Source organism: Camelus bactrianus, chromosome 12 (assembly GCF_048773025.1).
Source record: "Camelus bactrianus isolate YW-2024 breed Bactrian camel chromosome 12, ASM4877302v1, whole genome shotgun sequence".
NCBI classification, from domain to species: Eukaryota; Metazoa; Chordata; class Mammalia; order Artiodactyla; family Camelidae; genus Camelus; species Camelus bactrianus.
Genome location: NC_133550.1, coordinates 19,555,467 through 19,562,016, shown reverse-complemented (window position 1 = coordinate 19,562,016; position 6,550 = coordinate 19,555,467). Strand labels below are relative to the sequence as shown.

Genomic DNA, 6,550 nt, shown 5'->3' with positions numbered 1-6,550 from the left:
TTCAGGTGATCTTAGCTGCATTGCCCTCGGTGCACATTCCCAGCAGATTCCTCCTCCGCTCCTGTCTCATCCTCACTCCTACTTCCTAGGATCACCTCCCAAATTAACTACCTGTATCCAACTCCTTGTCTCAGCCTCTGCTTTTACAGCAACACAAATTAAGGTATTCCATTCCCTCCAGCTAGGTGAGTCCAGAAATGTAAACTAGAAATACTTTAGAAGGGTGGTCCCCAACACAAGGCAACATCAGATTATTTTTGTTTCACAGTAAAAATGTTTTAAATGGAAGAGAGAACATTTTCAGCTAGCACCTTTTATAAAGCTCATAATACTGTATCATAGGAACCCCTAAAAAAAGTTGGAGAAAATAATTACATTTAGAATTAAGAGGGAGGAGCCAGAGAGAAAAGTCAATGCTTTCAGCAGCTTTGATCATTACTCCCATGCTCTGTATTGATGAGCCAGGTGATCACTGGCCCCTGCTCAGTTCTTCCTGATGCCGGCCCTCAAGGGCATTTGCTACGTAACTTATTGAACGTCTGATCAATTCAAGCCTGAGAGCTTGACTGAATGGGGACCTGGCAAAGTTCCAGGGGCTAATGGATAATTTGTAGTGACCATATCATGGGGATTTGGCTGCATATCCAATGATGTGGGGGTGATAGCCAGCATTCCTTCCAACATTTAAGGCCCTTAACAACTGTTGTGAATGACACAACCAAACCAGAATATCATAAAACCCTAAGGAGATCAAGTGACCAAGAGATAACACTCAAGAGTTTTTCGTGTCATTGCCTTAAAAATATTGACCATATAAAATTTAATTCAGCAGGTACATTTAGAGCACTCACTGTGACACAACAACAAACAGGTATAGAGAGCTTTACATCTGTTCTCTCACTTGATCTCAACATGGCCTATAAGATGGGTGTTATTTATTCTCTCCACTTCACAGATGATGCAACTGAGAGCAAAGAAGTGATTAACACCATGAAAAATGGTAAACTGAATGACTTACCTGACATTAGATCCAAACATGGATCCAGATTTTCTAAGTACCAGTTCTTTGCCCTTTCCTCCACTTCCTGCTGTCTAGCTGGACAACACCAAGTACCACCTCTAACAGGAAATGCCAGTGAATAGTCCTCATTCTCTGCCTTAAGGACTCATGATCTCCCTGGGGAGGAAGAACAGTGCTGTACTTAATTGCGTGAACAGACCTCATGTTACAAAGTTTACAAAAGAGAGAGCTAAGTGCTGGCTTGCAAGGTTAGGGAAGGCTCTCTGGAGAGGAATGGGAGCAGAGCTGGGCCCTGAAGGATGGTCATGGTCTTCATGGGGCAAAGGAAGACACTGGAACTAGTTAGGAGGACACCAAAGAGATGACAGCTGTGGATTTTGAAAGCCACATAGGTCTTGGTGAGTTACTATTTAATATTCTTTAATTTCCTTGAGGTAAAGTTTTTATGAACTACAATTTTCTTAAGCTCTGTACTTAAATCACTTCTCAGTATCAAGGATCAATTAGCTCAGTTCCATGGTTTCCCAACATATTTGAGCCTGTGGCCCTGGAATTTTACAGGGAAGCCAAATGTATAAAGAAGAGCTGTTTTGGTGGATGGAGGTGATTAGAGACCAATGGAAAGGAGGTTGTCCACACAAGGCAAGGCCCCATCAGCCACTATTCTGTTAAACAAGATGTATGCTTCACTCCAGGTCCAGCTAGGAAAACAGAAACTACCTCAGTTATTTTAACAGAGAAAATAAGATATAAGGAACTGGTGTGATGGTGTTGGAGGACAGAACGGCAAAAGGGAACGCAAAGTAATACAAAGAGGAGATACCTTCCCCCTAAGGACTCGGGAAACAAAAGATGGTTAGAGTGTTTTAAGTCTCCGAGGTTGGCAGAAGCACCACATGGAGCTGGTACTCAGACCTCAGGGAAGGGGATACTGCCCAGCTAGTCCTGGTTCTTCTGATGTGGGACGATGAGAGGAGTTCTGGGTGAGCTGATGAAAAAGCTGGGGACTGGAACTGCCGCTGAGGGGAGGAAGGGCCACTGCTCCAGTGACACTAGTGGTAACAACAAACAGAAGGACCAAGTCCCCTCTTCCTCCTCCTGCCTTCCAGTCTCTCTCAAGTGTCCCCTCTCTTGGTGGGGGTCAACAGGGGTCAGCTGGTGGAGGAGAAAGGTGGTGTGTGGAGTCCCAACCCCAGCATCACTGTGCGCGAAGCTAAGAAACAACAGTTTCAGAACCAATATGGCACCTCAGACGACAAGAAGGAGCAGATGAGAGAAGAAGGGCGGCTCTGCCCTGAATGTTCATGGTTAGGAAAATAATTACAAGTTTATGTCTTACAGACAGCAGATCAGTTGTTCCATGTTATCTCTGAAGCCCAAAAGGATGGTATATTAATTTGAGCATGAACCATAAGTTAGTAGATACAATTTACTGGCAGAAAAATACCTGGACAATAGGATGAAGGACCAAAGTAGACCCTCAAATTATGAAATATCTCATTTTTCCATATTTCCTGGTTCAGGATTTATTATTAAGTACTGATTTGTTCTCTTCTTTACATATGTTCTTTCTCTTCAAACAGATTCGTTTCCTCTTCTGCAATTCACTTGGGTACAGTCCACGCATCAGAGTACAAATCAGTGATACAGCCCCTAAGCGCAAGTATATTAAATGTATGTACATTTTTCCCATCTGTGAGGCGGGGATGATTAAGGGATTGCATTATAGAAATGAGGATTCTCTTATTCGTGATTATCATTCATTCATCCAACAAATACATTTTAACATCCACTATATGCCAGGCATTATTTTAGGGGCAGGGGTTAAAACATTGAATAAAATAGACAAACCACCTCTATCAGTTAGGAACCCAGACAGCTCTAAGTTATGAAAAATCCCACTCCAGTGACTTGACTAAAGAAGGTTCCATGATTTTCACTTAACAAGAGATGACAAGGGAGGCAGCCAGGGCTGGTAGGATGCACTGTGATGTCATCAGGGACCCAGTTTCTCCCCACCTTTCTGCTCAGCCCCCTTGATGAGCTGGTTTATGCACTCATACTTGCCATTTCATGATCACAAGACTATTCCACTGTCAGGAATTATTTCAAACAAGCATAAGGAAAAAGGAAGAAGGAAGTGGCAATGCCTGTGTTAGAAAAGTGAAGGCTTCCCAGAAATCCACAACATGCTTCTGTTCACATCACTGACCAGAGCTAAAGCACATGGGACGTAGGAGAATCACATCATAGAAGGACCAGGATCCAGGGCAGCACCTGAGTGGTCTCATTCAGGGGCAGTGATCCAATAAATGAATACCAATCACAGAAGAAGTGGTACAAAATCTTAGGTGAGGACTCCAAGTGCTGGCTTGGGTCCTGGCAACCCCACCATGTCTGCACACATTGGGAGAGATGGTTCCCTAAAAGGAAGTCAGGGAACACCAAGAAAAGAGACCAGGGCACTGAGTATCACAAAAGATCCAGGGCAATGACCAAGGGGCTGATGTTTGTGAAAGGATTTAGGTTTTCCAGATGACAAGTTCTCAAGTGCTATTAAGCACTGTAAAATTCTTAATATTTTACCTTGATCCTAAAAACACGTTTGCTCCCGTTCTTTAATACCTCAGGAAAATCCAATTTTCACTTTTCTAAACTGAAACAGAGCTTCAAAAAAAAAAAAAAAAAGTTTGCACTGAAAGAAAAATAGACAGCAGAAGATTGGCTGGTTTTGTTATTAAGACTGTCTTCTGGTTACGTTTTATATATAGATTCTCCTGAATGTAGGTTAGGGAGCTATTAAAAAATTAAATAAGGGGAAGAACATCGCTTCTGCTACTTGACTTGAAGATGTTCACACGGGGCAACATAAAATCAGAATTTTATAGTGTTGCCTGAAAATAATAGCATACCCTGAACTAGAAGCCCATAGGCAGATAAGGCCATTAAGGACTACTACCCATGTTATTACTGCTAAAATATTTATATATTATAATTTTGTAATAAGATATTTCCAAAGAAAATGATGTTAGCTTAAAATGTACGTATTAGTAAAGCCATTCCAGCATAGTGTTGTTTGAAAATCTCTGCAGGAGCAAAAGCCAAAAACACCATACAATTACTGTAACGTTGGATTTTGCCCCTGCAGATGTCTTTTTTCTGACCCTTGAAAACAGATACAGCTAATTAAGACCAATAAAATTAAGCGTAAGAGTGAAATTTGTTAAAAATAAGAAAATTTATATAGATTCAGGTACCATTGTTATTTGCATTCTTTTTCTGTAGTAAAATTATTTTAACTTTGAATCCGTTTTGAGGTCTTCATTTGGTTATTCAAAATTGTTTGAACCTACCTAGTAAGGCAGACATTACTACTTGTCTATTCAATAATCATTCTCCTTTTACTCCTTACTAATATAATCCCATCTTTAAGATGTCAATGTGTTCTACTAAAATAGAAACCTCCCAGATTCAACTGCAGCTAGGGGTTGCCATGAGATCAGGTTTAGGCAATAAGATGTAAAGGGAAGAATTTGTTTTTTAAAAAGGGGAGAGACATCTGGCACTATCTTTGATTTTTCTGTCTAGAGTACAGATACAATTCCTGGAACAATGGCAGCTATTTTGCAACCATGAGGATACAGTAAAGAGATGAAACATTGGGATTTGATGACATTATGGAGATAATGTGCAAGCCCTGGACTGCCTATCTTCAACATTTTTCCTACATCTTAAAAATAAACCTCTCTTTGGTTTAGCTATTGCAATCAGGTTCTGTTATTTGCAGCCAAATGTATTACTAACTGATATATGCACTATGTATCCAGCACTGTGTTGGACTCAGAAGATATAGCAGTGAACAAGATGTGGTCCTCAGCCTCCAGTAACTTATTATTTAATGAGAGAAACATTAAGCAAATAATAACAAAATTACTTAGCGGCAACTGCTGAGGTATCTACACTAGCCTGGGTGAAGATGCTGGTCAAAGTATATCTGTTTAAGTAGATGACATACAAACTGAGATTTGGATAAATAGGAGTTAATTGGGTGGTGGCAGTTGGAGAGAGCATTCCAAAAGGGGGAAATAGTCCCTATGACTAAAATATGGAGACCAAAGGCGGTGAGTGATACTTCATGGGGCTGGAGCAGTAGTCAGATCAGAAAATACAGGGCGTTTGGTCCTGATGAGAATTTTAGACCTTAGAGCAGTGGAAAGTCATTGGTAGGTGTGAAGTGATCAGACTTAAGTTGTGAAGAGATCGTTCTGGCTGCAGTATGAAGGAACAGAAAGGGAGCTAGAGTGGGTGTGGGGAGTAAGAAGTTGTCCAGGTCAGGGTCAGCAAACTGCTTCCAAGGGTCTGCTTTCATAAATAAAATTGTAATGGAACTCAGCTACCCTATTGGCTTGTGTATTTTCTGTGGCTGCTTTTGTGCCACAAGGGCGGAGCTGAGCGGTCGCCATGGAGACAGGCGAAAATATTTACCACGTGACCCTTTACAAAACCAGCGTGCCAACCCCTACTTGAGACAGAAGACAGTGGCTTGGACTAGTTTCATGGGGATGCAGGAAAGTGGACAGATTTGAGATGTATTTGAGATTTGCTGATGGGCTAAATTTGGGAGCTGAAGGAAAGAATGAGGAACGATGACTTTTAAACATAAGCGCCTGGTAAGACGGGAAAACAAGTTTGGGAGGGAAACATCCAACTGTCTGCCTTGGAAATCCTGAGTTTAAGTATCTTAGAGAGATTATCAACATCACGGTCCCTCTCTTGTTAGAATACGGAAGTCCTGTAACGGAGACGCTTTCCTTGTGTTCAGTATTGCAATCAGTTCCACTCAGTAAGAATCATACTCTTGATTTTTACATAAAGTCTTCCCAAATATAATCCAATTCAGTCCATTTTCATCAAAAAAAAAAAAAAACAACATTAAGCAAAAGTTAAAAGAAATTGAGGCAAATGGATTATAATAAAAGTTTTTCTGATGATTTAAGACATTGGTTTCTTAGTTGAGCAGTCTATCCAGTAATGATCATGTATACATTTTCAGGACTTATTTTTCATACAATCTCATTTCCCCCAGTATTTTTACACCATTAAATACTGTCGTATTGATCTCACAAAATAACACAATATTGGGCCTGTTACGTAGTAGGGTATCATTTGTTGAGAACCAACACAGAGTTTCTGGGGTTAGATCTGATTAAGCCCATTTTCTGTATCCTTCTAAACAAAATGACCGTATTTCCCTGTGAAAATCTGGGACACAAGGCTTGACAACTGGAAAAAAAAGTTTTTAATTGTGAAAATCCAAGAAAATATCAGACATACAGTTGTTATATATTTCTATGCCAGACCTAAAGCATGGGGGATGCCCAAATCTCCATCACCCCTCTGTAAAAGGTCAGAGCACAGAAGGGAAAATAATCAGCTGTCATGGGAAATGGTGGGGCCCAGCATTTGAAATAAAACACCTTGGTGCTGTTTTTTGAATTTTCAGAAGTGTTTGGCAATATGGATACGCAA

At 40.6% G+C, this 6,550-nt stretch overlaps 1 long non-coding RNA gene across 1 annotated transcript; it reads left to right on the top strand.

The window, feature by feature from the left end:
* Positions 1-1,207: 1,207 nt before the first annotated feature.
* LOC123619513 (uncharacterized) lies at positions 1,208-6,213 on the top strand. Its single transcript, XR_006728157.2, has 3 exons — positions 1,208-1,419; positions 2,605-2,695; positions 4,610-6,213. It is a non-coding gene; the product is annotated as an uncharacterized LOC123619513 (long non-coding RNA).
* The last annotated feature ends 337 nt before the right edge of the window (positions 6,214-6,550 follow it).